Below are 16,456 nucleotides of genomic sequence, written 5' to 3'. Positions count from 1 at the left end.
TGCCTATCAGTCAGCTTGTTCAGTTTCCATAAAATAACCATCTCTGGTATTGGAATGGCACTTTGTAGATCCACTTGGGTGTCTTATTACATTTCCTACATTATTTAAAACAAAAAAATAGAAGACAGAAAAAATTAATGTGCTAATATTAATAATGCAATAAATGCAAATAGGGGGAGAGCACGAAGTAGAAGAAAAGGAGATGCCTCTTCAGTCGGCTTTGGATGCACATTGGAAGTGAGCTTGTGGGTCATATGTTTAATTTTGAAGGAAGAGGAACCATTTTTTTTAAATCTATGGAATACATACAGCAGCTTTACTCATAACTGCCAAAGCTTGGAAGCAACTGAGATGTCCTTCAATAGGTGAGATGATAAATAAACTGTCCCATCCAGAAAACGGAATACTATTCAGCACTAAAGAGAAATGAGCTACAGAGCCATGAAATGACATGGAGGACACGTAAATGCTTATTACTAAGGGAAAGAAGTGAGTCTGAAAAGGCTACATACTGTATCATGCTAACTAGATGATAAAAAGGCAAAACCATGGAGACGGTAAAAAGATCAGGGGACGCCAGAGGGTGGGGGTGGGGCTGAGGGATGAAAGAGGAAGGACAGAGGATTTTTAGGAAAATGAAAATACTATGACACCGCAATGACAGAAAAGTCATTAAACATTCGTCCAAACCCAACACCAGGTTGAGCCCTAATGGACACTATGGACTTTGGGTGGCCATGATGTGTCAGTGTAGATTCATCAGGGGTAGCCCATGTATCACTCTGGTGGGGCCGCTGGGAGTGGGGAGGCTGTGGGATGTGGGGCAGGGAGGACATGAGAAATCTCTGTACTTGCCCCTCAGAAAGAAAGAAAGAAAAACTATGAAATACGGTAAGATATTGGTGAAGATTATATATTCAAATGCAGAATGTTCTAACAGAGGAAATGGAGAGTTTTAAGTTATAGACTGAGATCCTACATTAATATCATGTCCCATTGATCCCTTAGAGAATTTCACAGGCTTACACATCATCTGATACAGATACAGCTTGCTTCCACTCGAGCAAGAAAATCAGGCCAGACTTAGTTTTTTCCTGTCAATTTTTTAAAATAACTTATAAAACTATGAAAGATATCATCATAACCTCCTTTCTATCCCTTGCAAATCACCATCAGTGTGTCCATTTTTTTCTTTATTAAAATATTTTTTGTGTGTGCACAACATTGTAAATCACAACAAATCAAATTTAATTAAATTTTTTCTTCTTTTTTTTAAGGGCTGCACCCATGGCATATGGAAGTTCCCAGGCTGAGGGTCGAATTGAGCTGCAGCTGCCACCTTTCGACACAGCCACACCAGCTCCAAGCTGCATCTCTGACCTACACTGCAGCTCACGACAACGCCAGATCCTTAACCACCAAGCAGGGCCAGGTATCAAACCCAAATCCCCATGGATACTTCTTAGGTTTGTTACCACTGAGCCACAACAGCAACTCCAAAAATAAATTTTTGTGTTTATTAAATGTGACTTTCTTGTAACTAAGAGAATTTGAAGTAAGAAATACATTCATAAAAATAATTTGAATTGCTGGGGAGTTCCCATGATGGCGCAGTCGTTAACGAATCCGACTAGAAACCATGAGGTTGCGGGTTTGGTCCCTGGCCTTGCTCAGTGGGTTAAGGATCCGGTGTTGCCGTGAGCTGTGGTGTAGTTTGCAGACACGGCTCGGATCTGGCGTTGCTGTGGCTCTGGCACAGGCCTGCGGCAACAGCTCAGATTTGACCTCTAGCCTGGGAATCTCCATAGGCCACAGGAGCGGCCCTAGAAAAGGCAAAAAGAACAACAACAACAACAAAAAAGAAATTGGAATTGCATATTAGTAATGTTTACCTTTGCTTTGGATATTCATAAATAAATGCCATTAGGGGTTAAAAAGCTAAAGTACTATTCCTGATCATAAAGAACTTTAGAATTTTTTTTCTTTTGTTTTCTGAAGACATCCCTCTTCATGTCAAGCAGTCTACTTTCAACTGCACTCTCAGGGAAGCTGTGGGTATAAATGCAGCAAATCACACTTAAATGAAATGTATGTTTCATATACTCACAGAGCTCACAGGGTTTTTTGGTTCGTTTTTGTTTTTTGGAGGTTTTTTTTTTTTATATAGATTTATAAGGTTGTGCCAATTTCTGCCTGCAGCAAAGTGACTCAGTCATATATATATATATTCTTTGTTTATATTTTATTTTTCATCAAGATCTATCCTAGTAGGTTAGATATATCTCCTTTGCTACACAGTAGGACCTTATTGTCTATCCATTCCAAATGTAATTATTTGCATCTATTAACCCTAAATTACCGGCCCACCCCACTCCCTCCCACTACACCCTTGACAAACACGTCTGTTCTGTGTCAGTGAATGTGTTTCTGTTTTGTAGATAGGTTCATCTGTGCCATAATTTAGATTCCACGTATAAGTGATATCACAAAGAATTCTTCTTTCTCTTTCTTACTTCACTTAGTATATGATTTCACAGTTTATACTGTGTAATTCACACTTTTAGAGTCATACCTATGAGTGAAGGCTTTTATTATGATATGGACAATAGAAATTAAGTCTATGATGTTTCAATATTAAAACAAAAATATCGACTTTTTTTTTCACCATGCCTGTGGCGTGCAGAAGTATTAAGGCCAGGAGTCAAACCTAAGTCACAGCAATAACAATACTGAATCCTTAGCAATTAGACACCTACAGAAGTTCCCATCGTGGCACAGTGGTTAACAAATCCGACAAGGAACCATGAGGTTGCGGGTTCAATCCCTGGCCTTGCTCAGTGGGTTAAGGATCCGGCATTGCTGTGAGCTGTGGTATAGGTCACAGACACGGCTCGGATTCCGCGTCTACAACTCTGATTAGACCCCTAGCCTGGGAACCTCTACGTGCCACGAGAAGCGGCCCTACAAAAGGCAAAAAAAAAAAAAGAAAACCAACAATTAGACACCCATGGAACTCTGAAAAGTGTTAAATTTTTGATGAACATTTTTCTAAAATGTAGTGCTGATATCCCTCCATTCTCAGAGCACACAGAACATGATGATAAATATTCTTCATTGTCTGGATCATTACCAGCTTGGAGTACTGGGCTGTTTGGTACAATACTCTTAGGGCCTAATGAAACACAGGCATAGGGGTTTATGGATTTATATATATACACTTTTCAATAGCTACTATTTAACTTGAAAAATATTCATGTCTGTATTTTACATATTTTTCTTCTCTTCACTTTTCTAATATTTACTTTTTACTAATTTTAAACAGAGTTGTAAACTAAGATTTAATAGGCTTTAAAGTAGGAATCTGAGAGTCTTCTAGGAATGATAATGATGAGTGGACATATAATTTTGGCAACTTAGATGCCTTTTGGATTCGGTTGTCTTCTGTGAGACTGAAATTGTACAAAGAACGACATGTGGAAAAGTGCATGCTTTCAGAAGGTGCTTTGGTTTGTTAATTCCCTCTTAATATGAAACATTTCAAGAATGCTAAGAATACCCCCAAGGTTTATTGTTTAAATGTACACATATCTCAAATACATTATATACAATGCTGTACAATGCTGATATTTTCCTGCTGATTTAAGAATTTTTGTTAAACAAATAAGATTTATGGCAAAACATTAATCAAGGAAATTAAAGGGGATTGAAAGAAATGGAAAGACAGCCCATGCTCCTGGATTAGAAGAATTAATGTTGTTAAAATGGTATACCACCCAAAGCAATCAACAGATTTAATGCAATCTCTATCAAATCACCCATGACATTTTTTACAGAACTAGAACAAATAATCCAAAAATGTATATGGAACCATAAAAGACCAGGATTGCCAAAGAAATCCTGAATGATAAAAAAACAAAGCAAGGAGTTCCCATTGTGGCTCAGTGGAAACGAATCCGACTAGCATCCACAAGGATGCAGGTTCAATCCCTGGCCTCACTCAGTGAGTTAAGGATCTGGCATTGCTGTGATATGTGGTGTAGGACCCAGACATGGCTTAGATCTGATGTTGCTTAGCTGTGGTGTAGGCCAGCAGCTACAGCTCCCATTCGACCCCTAGCCTGGGAACCTCCATATGCCATGGGTGTGCCCCCTCCCCCTGTGCAAAAAAAAGCAGGAGGTATACCTTCCCCAGACTTCAGAAAAAATTTCAAAGCTACAGTAATCAAGACAGTGTGGTACTGGTACAAAAACAGAAAATACAGACCAACAAAACAGAATAGAGAGCCAAGAAATAAACCCACACACCTATAGTCAATTAATCTTCAACAAAGGAGGGAAAAATATAAAATGGGGAAAAGACAGTCTCTTCAGCAAGTGTTGCTGGGAAAACTGGACAACTGCAGGTAAATCAAAGAAACTAGAACAAACCCTCACACCATGCACAAATATAAACTCAAAATGCCTGAAAGACTTAAACATATGATATGACACCATAAAACTCCGAGAAGAGACCACAGATAAGACATTTTCTGCCATAATTATATAAATTTTTATTTAGGTCAGCCTCCCAAGGCAGTAGAAATAAAAACAAAAATAAAACCAATGGGACCTAATCAAACTTAAAGCTTTGGCACAGCACACATTTCCACATCAAAAACACAACCTATAATGGGAGAAAATATTTGCAAACAATGCAACCAACAAAGGCTTCATCTCTAAAGTAAACAAACAATTCAAACAACTCAACAAAAACACAACCCAATCAAAAAATGGGCAGAAGATGTAAATAGGCATTTCTCCAAAGAAGACATATGATGGCCAGTAGGCACATGACAGGATGGTCAACACTGCGCATTATTAGAGAAATGCAAATCAAAACTACCATGAGATACCACCTCACATCAGCCAGAATGCTCATCATTAGTAAGTCTACAAATAACAAATGCTGGAGAGGGTGTGGAGAAAAGGGAATCTTCCTATACTGTTGTATACAACCACTATGGAAAAACAAGTATGGCGCTTTCTCAAAAAACTGAATATAAAACCTCTGGGGAGTTCCCGTTGTGGCACAGTGGTTAATGAATCCGACTAGGAACCATGACGTTGCGGGTTTGGTCCCTGCCCTTGCTCAGTGGGTTGGGGATCTGGCGTTGCCGTGAGCTGTGGTGTAGGTTGCAGACACGGCTCGGATCCCGCGTTGCTGTGGCTCTGGCGTAGGTTGGTGGCTACAGCTCTGATTGGACCCCTAGCCTGGGAACCTCCATATGCCACGGGAGCGGCCCAAGAAATAGCAAAAAGACAAAAAAAAAAAAAAAAAAAAAACCTCTGGGAGTTCCCGTCATGGCTCAGGATCCATGAGGATGCAGATTTGATCCTTGGCCTTGCTCAGTGGGTTAAGGATCCAGCATTGCTGTGAGCTGTGGTGTAAGTTGCAGACTTGGATCCTTCATTGCTGTGACTGTGGCATAGGCCAGGGGCTACAGCTCCAATTGGACCCCTAGCCAGGAACCTCCATATGTTTCCCAGGCTAAAACAACAACAACAACAAAAACTCCTTTATGATCCAGCAATCCCACTCCTGGGAAAAATCTGGACAAAACTTTCATTCAAAAAGATACGTGTTGGAGTTCTTATTGTGGTGCAGTGGTTAACAAATCTGACTAGGAACCATGAGGTTGCGGGTTCCATCCCTGGCCTTGCCCAGTGGGTTAAGGATCCGGCGTTGCCATGAGCTGTGGTATAGGTTGCAGACGTGGCTCAGATCCCTCATTGCTGTGGCTGTGGTGTAGGCCAGCAGCTGTAGCTCTGATTAGACCCCTAGCCTGGGAACCTCCATATGCCACGGGTATGGCCATAGAAAAGACAAAAATAAAATAAAAGATACATGCACCCCTATGTTCATAGAAGCACTATTCATAATACCCAAGACATGGAAACAACCTAAACGTCCACCAACAGATGAATGGATTAAGAAGATGAGATACGCACATACAGTGGAATACTCCTCAGCCAAAAAAAAAAAAAAAAAAAAAACCGAAATAATGCCACTGGCAGTAGCATGGATACAACTAGGGATTCTCACATGAGTGAAGAAAGTCAGAGGACAAATACCATATGATGTCACTTACACGTGGAATTTAAAATAGGGCACAAATGAACCTATCTACAAAACAGAAACAGACGCACAGACATAGAGAACTATTACATTTAGAAGAGATAAGCAATGAGAGCCTACTGTGTATGTATATACATATACATACACACATATATATACACATATATATATTTTTTATTTTGTCTTTTCAGCATATGGAGGTTCCTAGGCTAGAGTCGAATCAGAGCCACAGCTACCGGCCTATACCACAGCCACAGCAACACCAGATCCTTAACCCACCAAGCAAGGCCAGGGATCGAACCTGCAAACTCATGGTTCCTGCTCAGGTTTGTTAACTGCTGCACCACGATGGGAACTCTGGTCCTACTGTATACTACGGCGAGTTATACCATGATGGAAGATAACGTAAGAAATAGGAATGTATGTATGACTGGGTCACTTTGCAGAAATTGGATTATTATATCAACTACACTTTAATTTTTAAAAATAACATTTATGGAAACCAAAGAGAGACAGAGAGAGAGAGAAGCCAAAGACTGAGCTCTGAGGCTCACAAACATTCACAGGTAGAGACCCACCCAAGGGGACTGAGGTGGGAGAAAATGTCCAGGCAAAGACGTGAAGAGGGTGTTTCCAGAAGGAAAAGGTGGAGCTTATGCTTCTGAGAGCCTAGTAAGTTGAGGACAGGAGAGTAATGATTGGATTTGGCAAAGTAGAGGTTTTGGTGACTTAATACAAGCAGTATTTGAGAGAGAAAGTGAAAGAGAAACCCAGAGGGTACCGGACGTACGCTGCCCAGGATGTACATCCAGTGGTCCCTAAGCCCTACCTCCTGCCGGCCTCTCTACCATCCACCAGGACCTGGGATTCTGTATCAGATATAAAAGACGTCCTCCTCTGTATTCCATCAGTCCTGGAGACACAAGAAATTTCTGCTTTTGAGTGGCAGGACCCAAATAAGAAAGAAAAACAACACTGCTGGTCAGTTGTGTACCAAGGGCTGAAAAATCCCCCCACCATCTGTGGGGAAACTTTACCTAAAGACTTAAAACATCAACATCTGGAGGAGGAAACACTGATCACCAGCCCCACCAAGGGAGCCTCTGAGAAAACATCTGTAACCACCCTGAACCACCCAGCTGATAAAGAATATAAGATGTCCAAGGAAAGACTAAAGTATCACAGAGCAGGGTGGCACTCAGGCATCATTCTCACCAGAGATCAGAGAAGCTACCCCAGGAAAGGAAAGAAGCCATTTGCAGCCTGGCCCTCCCAGAACTAGAAGACAGCTTAGAGGTTCCCTGGGGAACAGCTTGGTTTTGCCGCATCCGACCCCTAACTACGGTCTACTGTCTAGGCCTCCAGATGCAAAGTTGAAAGGAAAGGATGATGACCCTTTTGAGTGGAATTCAGAACACAAAAGGCTTTGCAAGACCTGAAAAAGCAGTTACTTCGGGCGCCTGCCCTGGCCCTCCCAGATGGAGCTGAACCCTTGGACCTGCACATTCAGGAGAGAAGAGGAATCGCCTTCAGGGTATCAGGTCAAAGTCTGGGACTCCTTACGGAGGTAGCTGCTTATTTCTCTGAACCATTGGACCAAACTCAAAGGGACGGCCTCCTTGCCCACGGGCAGTAGCAGCTACACCAACTCTACTAAAGGAGGCGGAAAAGATAGGTTTGGTCAGCCAATCACTGTATGGACCCCACACCAGGTTCAGCTTTAGAAAGGTCTAAGGGAGCAGAATGGCGACTCCCTGAAGGTCGATTCAAGGTCAGGCTATGCTTTGGACAACCCAGTGGTTATCACAATAATCTGTCACACACTAAATCCTGCTTCCACAGAAACAGGGCCCCTGGAGCATCATTGTGTAAAACCACAGACACGATCTATTCCAGTCACCCTGGCCTAGAAAGTGAGCCCCCCCAGACCAAAGGCAGAAGAGGAACGGCTCACAGATGGGAGCTGTCTTATAAGAGAGAGAAAAGGGCTGGTGGGTATGCAGGGACCTCCCAGACCCAAGTCTCAGAGCCAGGAAGCCCAGCCCCAGGGACTTCAGCCCAGAAGGCCGAGCTGACAGCCCTCACCTGAGCGTCAGAGCTCAGGACAGGGAAGATCTTACTTGTTTACACGGACTCTCAGGACACGGATCCGTCCTCCATGCACACAGGGCTATTTGGAAAGAAAGGGGCATGCTTACCACAGAGAATAGGCAGGTGACACACGGGGTGAACATATTGAGACCCCTAGAAGTAGTGCAGCTTCTGGAAAAGGTGGCAGCGACTCACTGTCGGGACCATCAGAAAGGGAACAGGGAGGCAAGAAAGGGAAACAACAAAGCAGAGGCAACTGCCAAAAGGGCGGCCCTGGTGATGGGGACAGAGTCGGATGGTCACACGGGGAGTCGTAGGAGTCCCAGGAGGGGACCACAGAGACAGAGGGGAACCTAGGGAACTGCGGGAGATGCTGTAAGTTAACCATCGCTCAAAAAGCCATCAGAACATCATGGAACGAAGCAGCCTTGTTTAACTATAAAACCACCAGAAAAAGCACGAGATACGCCTCAGGTCATTATGTCCAAAATAAAATGAGGCCTTCGTTCAAGTTCAGCAAGATAATGATCCTCAGGGCCAAGGACAGGAATTGAGGGGAAAGACGACCTTCCAAAGCAGGAGACCCTCATGATACAGAACCTGAGATGATTCGACATATTTTAGCACAGGTTACCTCCCCTCTGCGGATCTGAATAAGCACCGTGATGGTCCTAGTTTGACCTCATAGGGTTCAATACTCTTCTACCCCAATAAGGAGGAGGAGCCAACGGCACAAGCCTGACCTCTACTTGAAGAATGAGGAAGAGGCGGTCCTCACCCCCCTCCCCACTTTCCTTGATTATAAAAATGTAGCTCACCTACCTAATCCTCAGGGCAGAGCTTCCTCGCCTTTCTGCTTATATCCCTCACAAGCGTCCTACCTTAACAAATCTATTTCTTGCCAATCATTTTCTCTCTCACTGAATTCCTTCTGCGCTGAGACACAGAGAACCTGGCTGCAGTAAGTCCAGACACCAGGTGAGTGATTCTAATTTAAAAAACTGTGGGCTCAAGTCCCATTCTGGGTTTAGGCTGGGTTCCAGTCAGCAGTGTCTTGGTTGCACTAGAACCAGCAGCTTGGCAATTACCCGTCATCCCTAAGAGGTCAGATCCATTCAATTACTGCCCAGCCTATCCAAAGGAAGAATTAAACAAAGCCCAGAAATGAAGCTTCAATACATAACTGAGCAGGACCCTCTGGGGCCTTCCAAGGACAGACCCTCATCCCACCCTTGTCCTCTGCTGCGTCTTGTTTATAGAAAACTGTAGTCTCCCAGTCCCGAGCCACAAGAGGGTGGATAAATAATTAATAATTGAAAGAATGTGACCTTGAAGCTACAAAAAATAGTTGGGTGAGGAGAATTGGTAACAATTTAAACAATGGATCAGCCACAGAGCTCTCACAGAATCTTAAGTTTCTTCCTGAAGGACATAGATAACAGTATCTGAGGCACATCCCTGAGTTGTTTTCTGATTCTAAAACTCTCACCAGATGGGAGAAATTCATTGCATGATGACCATGAGAAGTGGCACCCAGGCCCCCTGATGTTAACCCCCAAGACATGCCCGTCACCTCCTTACCAACCAGAGAATTGTGTACAAACTGCAGTGTAACAAGTGTTATCACCTACGAGGCAACCCTCCCTCGCCTTGCCTTTAGAAACCCTGCCCTGAAATCCACTAGGGAGTTCCAGTCTTTTAAGCATCAGCTACTTGTACTCATGATTTGGCACCTGTTCTTCCTCACAACCCAGTGTTCGTAAACTGGCTTTATTATGAGAGGATGAGTTGACCCAAATTTGGCTTAGTAACAGAGGGAGATCTAGAGGCCAGGGGAAGCCAGTTAATGAACATGAGCAGATACTTCTCTCCCCAAACTGCAGCTTGTCAAGCCATCAGGCAGGCTCATCAAGGAACTCGCCGCAGGAGGGAAGCTCTCTATAACTGGTTAGTTGAGTTTATGGTAACACCTGGCAGGAATAGTTAGCCCTGTAGTAGAGACACATCCCCTCTGCACAATGAACACCCCCAACACAAGACCCCCCAAGAGGCCCCCAGATAAAGCCCTTTCAGGCCAGAGGGGCATATCCTAGAGAAGATGGGCAGAGTGACCTGTCATGCCCAGAGCATAGGGCATTTCTTGGTGCTAGTGGACGTGTTTTCAGGGTGGGTAGCAGGGTTCCCCACTGGAACTGAAACTGCAGCTGAAATGGCTACAGTATTCCTAAGAGATAGTCCCTGAGATTGGGCTCCCAGGATCCTTACAAAGTGACAATGGCCCAGCATTCCTGTCTCAAGTGACAAAGGGGATAACAGGTGCCCTGGGCATAAAATGGACTTGGCACTAAGCCTAGAGACCCCGATCACCAGAGAATAGATCCAATCAGACCATCAACTGAATCTTAGCCAAGCTATGTCAGTTACTCCTATGTGCCCTGCTCTGCATGCACTTTCCCTCATATGATAAGTTAGAGTTGGGGTTCAGTGCCTTTGAGCTCATGTAAGGGAGACCCCCCCAATCTTGAGAAAAGGGACACTTTAGCGCCCTGGAAATGGAAAAACTCAAGTGCACCTCCAAGAAGGAGAAACCAAGGTGACCAGGTGCTGCCCACACCCACCGACCTGCCCTCCACCCCTTCCAGCCAGGAGACCAGGTGCATCTGAAAACCTGGAAAACCTGCAGCCACCAGACCAGCTCAGTCCTAAGAGGAACGGACCGCACTTGGTGATGCTCATCACCCATCTGCCCCAAAGCTGCGGGGGTCCCTCTGTGGGTGCATCATGCTGGAGTGAAGAGGACCGGGGCCCCAACCTCCAGAGAGACAACTTGGGCCAACCAAGCCCCTTGACTATGCTGTGTGAACCTCGCTCTGCCCTGAAGCTTCTCTTCTGAAAACCAACATAAATGTGTCCCCAGAGAGCAGACTACTAATTGCAGGAATCACTGCGCTCAGAGGGGAGCTAGTGCAGGGGGAACCAAATACAACACTGTCACCATGAAAGAGTAACAGTCACCCAGATCAGCCTGGACTTCCAGCTGTGACAAAAGTCCCCTGCCTCGCTGGCCATAATGGCCATGGGTGACAGAATTGCCCAGATGATCCCCCAGCTGCCTGGGAGGGGCTGTTGTCACGTGGATGCACGTGGCCTAAGTGAAGGCGGTGAGGACAGACCCGGGAAGGCCGCTGGGCTGCGGAGACCAGGCCGCCTCACCTGGCGGAACAAACCCGGAGCCGGGGAGACAAACCCTTCCTGGCCCCTCAGTGACCCTGAGCAGCTGTAAAACCCCAACGGGCAGAGGCTCAGGGCAGAACAGGTGCGGCTGAGGCCCGGGGGCCCCAGACACGGGTCCAGGCGGTGGGGGGAGAGGCCCTGCTCCTCCCCGGGGTCGTGGCGACGCCACACGCACAGGAAGCGGCTGCAGGAGCCGGACCTGCGCCCCTCAGCGCCCCGCAGGGACCAGGAGCAGGACGGGCCCAGAGAGGCGGTGCCACCCGCCAAGCCCGTCAGCAACCCCGGAGTCCACACAGAAAATGGTCATAAAATAAAATCTAACCTTTTTTTCTCTTTTGTGCTTCGTTGGATGTCACTTGCTCCCAAGGGGCCTCAAGTAGAGGCCCCGCACCAGGCCCCTCAGACCAGCGTCCCTGCTGAGACCTGGCTGCGCGGCCTCCTGCCCTGAGCGGGCCGTGTGCACAGACGCGGCCCCAGCCCTGAGCTCTGGGGCCTGAGCCTCACAGCTGCCCCGCCCCCGGGGAGCCCCGCCCACAGGAGCCCGCCCCTCCCCCCAGGAGGCGCCCCCCCCCCCCCCCCCCCGGCCCCGCCACAGGAGCCCAGGCAGCAGCCCTGGGAGGGCTTCAGGGGAAAGCAGGTGCCCTGGAGCCCCAGCTGGTGCCAATCTGTGCTTTGATTGAAGAATAAAGCTCTCCTCTCCTTCCCACCGAACTAAGCCTCCTTCCACTGATGCGAGCAATACTGGGCAGAAGGCCCCTCTTGGGGTCTGACTGGGGAGGGTCCCTAACAGAACAGGAAGAAATCAAACCCTCTTCTGCCCAATCACGATGTGTGATGTCTTCTAGAGACAGAGATAAGGAAGAAGCACTAGATTGGCTGAGAAAATTGTTTCTTAAATATGAGTGTAGTTTGTATCTTTCCCTTGAAAAGTGACGCTCATCGTGTACAGGTCCCAGGCTATCCTACCCAGCAAGCCACAGCTTGGGACTCACGCTCAGGTTTATAGTAAAGGAACCCAAGGCTGGTTTGAAACCTTCAGGGACAGCATGCCATACTGGATGTCACCACTAGGGGGCAGAAGAATCCAGGCATCCAGGTGAGGAGAGTGGAAAGGCCAAGGGCGTGTGAGGGCCAGGAAGGCCACACAGGGGGCAAGAGGGGCCACAGGCCCCTCACCCTCCTCTTTCACCCCACCCTCCACACACAGAAATGCACGCTCCTGTTAGAATCACCTGATCGCTGTTCACCGTTTCCCAATACAGTTCATCATATCTTAAATGTGGCAAGTCCAACGGTTTACAACCTTAGCTGCAAGATGGAATCACCAGTGGAGCTCCGTAAAATCCCATGCTCAAGCCTTATTTCAATTAAATCGGAATCTTTGGGGTGGGGAGGCAAGCATCAATAGTTTATAAAACACCACAGGTGATTCCACCTGGCAGCCAAGTTTGAGAAGCACTGTTGGAGGCCAAGGATCTCATTTATTCCCAAGTGGCAGCGACTTTCATTGTGAGAAGCCTCCTCCAAGAAGCCTTTCTAACTAATCCCACACCCTCCTCCCTCTGTCCACCGGTCTGTCTGTAGTTGGTGGCAGCTCTTTTCAGTTGAATGTGCCTGTGGGTCCCACAGGGATGGCCGTTACTCTGCGGACTGGGACTCAGGAGGTGGGGGGCGGGGGAGTCTGCCTTTATTGGTCCCCCCAGGAGCCCCGGGGGTCCACACCGGGCGGGGTCTGTCTGGAGCAGCCTCTGTCCCGCAGGGGACTTGGCGGCTGTTCTCAGCGGCTCAGGGCTCCTTTCTCCTTCCTGCCACAAGAGCAGAGCGGCCGGTTTCCAGTTCTTTTCCACGCTGCCTACGGTGTGAACACAGATTTACACACACATGGAAACTCACCAATGACCTCTGAATGAGTAAATGGCACATGTAGTAAGAACAGGTGTGAACTTAGAGTTTGAGACCTGCTCTGCCTACTTCCTGCTGAGAACTTGACCAATGACAGTCTCTCAGAGACTCTGGTTAACTCTATAAATAATTTCACATTATTAAATCTGTGTAAACGGTTTCAAAAGTTGCTGAAAGGTATAATTGTTAATCAAGGGTGCAAACGCACATGGTTCTGTGAGTAAAATACCTGAGGAGAATTTCCTTTATGGCCCAGCTGGTTAAGGCTCTGGCATTGCAGCAGCTTCGAGGCAGGTTAGATCACTGGCCTGGAAACTTCCACATGCGGTGGGTGTGGCCAAAAGAAAACCAAACACAAATGGAGGGAGGCCAGTATGGGTATTGCAGGGAGCAGGGGACCTGTCACTGGGGCCCTGGCCTGTCTAAAAGCGTTTATATTCAAGGCGTTTCAGAAGCACCGACCAGCCAAACAGGTTGTGGCGGTCTCAGTCCTGGGCAAGCAGCTTACAATCTCTGATGAGTGGAACAAGCATAAATTAAGTATTTCTCTCTTGTGTCCCTGAACCCATAGATTGTCTTTTTCCTTCCAATCAGATAAGTACTTGGCAGGAACCGAACTGCTGAAACCTCTGAATTGTATCTTCACAGAATCCTGAGTTGCTTATCTTTCCCCATTTCTGGTGGCTTCCAGCTCCCTTCACGAATTCTTCCCCCCCCCGCCCCCACTTTTTTTTTCTAGCTAACCCGCTTTTTTTTTCTACCTAACATGTAGCTGCTATTCAGAATAAGGGGGCACCGCTTATTTTTTCGGCTTATTGTCTAAGCACTTATGCCTCAAACACTTCAGTGTGCTCTGGCCAAGCCGAACACACTTCTGACTGGCTCCCAACCACCTGTGCAAAAGGGGGGTGTGGGATAGAACTACCCCAGCCCAGGTGCTACTCATTCTGGGCCTCTCAGTTGCCTTTGATACCAAAGCCTTCGCTTTTATGAAGGTTATTTACTTCTAAAAATTAACACAGAAAATCAATTATGATGTTGATAAAATCAAACTTTTCTTTACAGGCTGAATAAACCAAATAAGAAATAACTGTAGGGATTATAATCTCAAAAGCAACTCAGCAATGTAGCATTAGAGGGTAATTTTTAAAAACATAAAATTGTGGGAGTTTCTGCTGTGATGCAATTCGTGGATTAAGAATCCAAGTGCAGCAGCTCTGATCACTGCAGAGGTGCAGGTCTGACCCGCGGCCCAGCACAGTGGGTTAAAGGATCTAGCATTGCTGCCATTGTGGTATAGGTCACAGCTGTGGCTCAGATTCAACCCCTGGCCCAGGAACTTCCCTATGCCACAGGTGCAGCCATAAAAAGAAAAAAAAAAAGGTAAAATCATGAATCTCATGCAAAAAACTAAATATTCATTGTTAATTCATGAGTCATTTATTATTAACTATTATAAATTCCTGACAGAATCAGTAAGACATTGTAACTGGTACTATATAGCATATATAGTATTATATATATATATATATATATATTCCTCCATACGAAATAGGCAAATGTGTAAATGACAATAGAGGTGAACACAACATGGGTACAATAAAATGCTACCTATAGACAGAGGAGTTCGGTTTGTGGCTCAGTGGTTAACAACCCAACCAGCATCCATGAGGATGTGGGTTTGATCCCTGGCCTCGCTCAGTGGGTGAAGGATCCAGCGCTGCTGTGAGCTGTGGTGTAAGTTGCAGACATGTCTCAGGTCCGCATTGCTATGTCTGTGGCGTAGGCCTATGGCTACAGCTCCAATTGGACCTCTAACCCGGGAACCTCCATATGCCTTGGGTGTGGCCCTAAAAAGACAACAGAGAAGCAACTATGGGACCATAACCCCACAAGGAAGGCTGGAAAAGGAAGTGGTTTGTGGAGGAACATGATGAATTTGGTTTGGGACTTAGTTATTCCCTGGTAGGGCCTCTACATATCTTATATTTTTGTGTATTATCTCTTTCTCCTATTCCCCTTCTGCTTCAATCTTCCCTTCAAGTTTAAATCTCTCTTGAAGAATAGAAACAATAATTTGTTTTTCTTTGATCTGCCCTCATAAACCAAGCAAAATGCCTTTCACATTAGAAGATGCTTAATGCATATTGTTTAGTGGATGGATGGATGGATGGATGGATGGATAGGTGGGTGGGTAGGTGGATGGATGGATGGTGGATGAATGGGTGGATGGAAGGAGGGAGGGGTGGATGGATATTCAAATGTTCTTGAGCAGAGACTCTGCCTTTGCTTCTCCGAATTCCCTAGAGTAAAGTGGGTCAGGATAGGAGAGCAGAGTTTGGAAAGAAGTTAGGATCTTTGTGGCGACAACAGACAGACACATATAAAAGATCAAAAAAAGAGTTGCCAGAACCTAAAAATAATTTGCAGTGCTGAAAGCAAGGAAAGAGAGTAAAGCCAGCTAGATGATCTACTTGGTATGCATACAGCAAACATCGTTTTATATTTAAAGGACATGAAATAAAACTTGAATCCCAACCAACACAAAACTTTATTGTTCCTAACATTCCATTAAAGAAGAGTCATTCCAGCTTTTATTTGAACTTGTCTCTAGGAGCTTGGCCTGACACTGTCTTTTGATTGCTCTAGATGGCATCTGTTCTCGTTATCAAACCAGAGACTTTCCACTAAGACATCTTGAAGCCTAACTTCACTCGGACAACATGTTGTTTTGTAATTAAATTAAAATTGCAGGATGTTTTGGATTAGAGGAATCTTCCTTCAACCAGACCCGAGGTTAGTAAGACAGTGTGACCTGTCTAGGATAGAATTCCCTCATCCAAAACATCCGGAACATTTCACTGGATTAATTTGCAACTCACTGAGAGGTTTTGGGTCCAGTTTGCTAAAGATTTTCCGTCTGTTTCCATTTCTCTTTTCAAGTCAGGTCAATATGCATTTATTCAGCTTTTTTTATTGAAAATGATATGAGAAGTATTACTGAGTCCAAAGAATAAAGAAAATGGCAGATAAAATGCAAGGAAAGGAAGAAAAGTAATGAGCAAATAAATAAGTTCATTCATGAATAAAGAATTTATTCATGAATAAATAAAT

At 45.5% G+C, this 16,456-nt stretch overlaps 1 protein-coding gene across 6 annotated transcripts in view; it reads right to left on the bottom strand.

Moving 5' to 3' along the window:
- The window catches only part of LOC100517850 (ATP-binding cassette sub-family C member 4-like), a 174,250-nt gene extending 162,343 nt beyond the window's left edge, over positions 1 to 11,907 (bottom strand). For all 6 annotated transcript variants that reach the window (XR_014819741.1, XM_084982096.1, XM_084982102.1 and 3 more), the window contains exon 1: positions 11,763 to 11,907. The gene's annotated coding sequence lies outside the window, so the exon portion shown is untranslated. The remainder of the gene's footprint in view (positions 1 to 11,762) is intronic.
- Positions 11,908 to 16,456: the final 4,549 nt, after the last annotated feature.

The sequence above is a fragment of the Sus scrofa genome, chromosome 11, assembly GCF_054392235.1.
Source record: "Sus scrofa isolate SSC_HxYL_T2T_F1_AM1 chromosome 11, Sscrofa_HxYL_maternal_Yorkshire_Landrace_v2.0, whole genome shotgun sequence".
In the NCBI taxonomy this organism is placed as follows: Eukaryota; Metazoa; Chordata; class Mammalia; order Artiodactyla; family Suidae; genus Sus; species Sus scrofa.
Note: the sequence above shows the minus strand (reverse complement) of the source record. Positions and strands in the feature narration are given on the sequence as shown.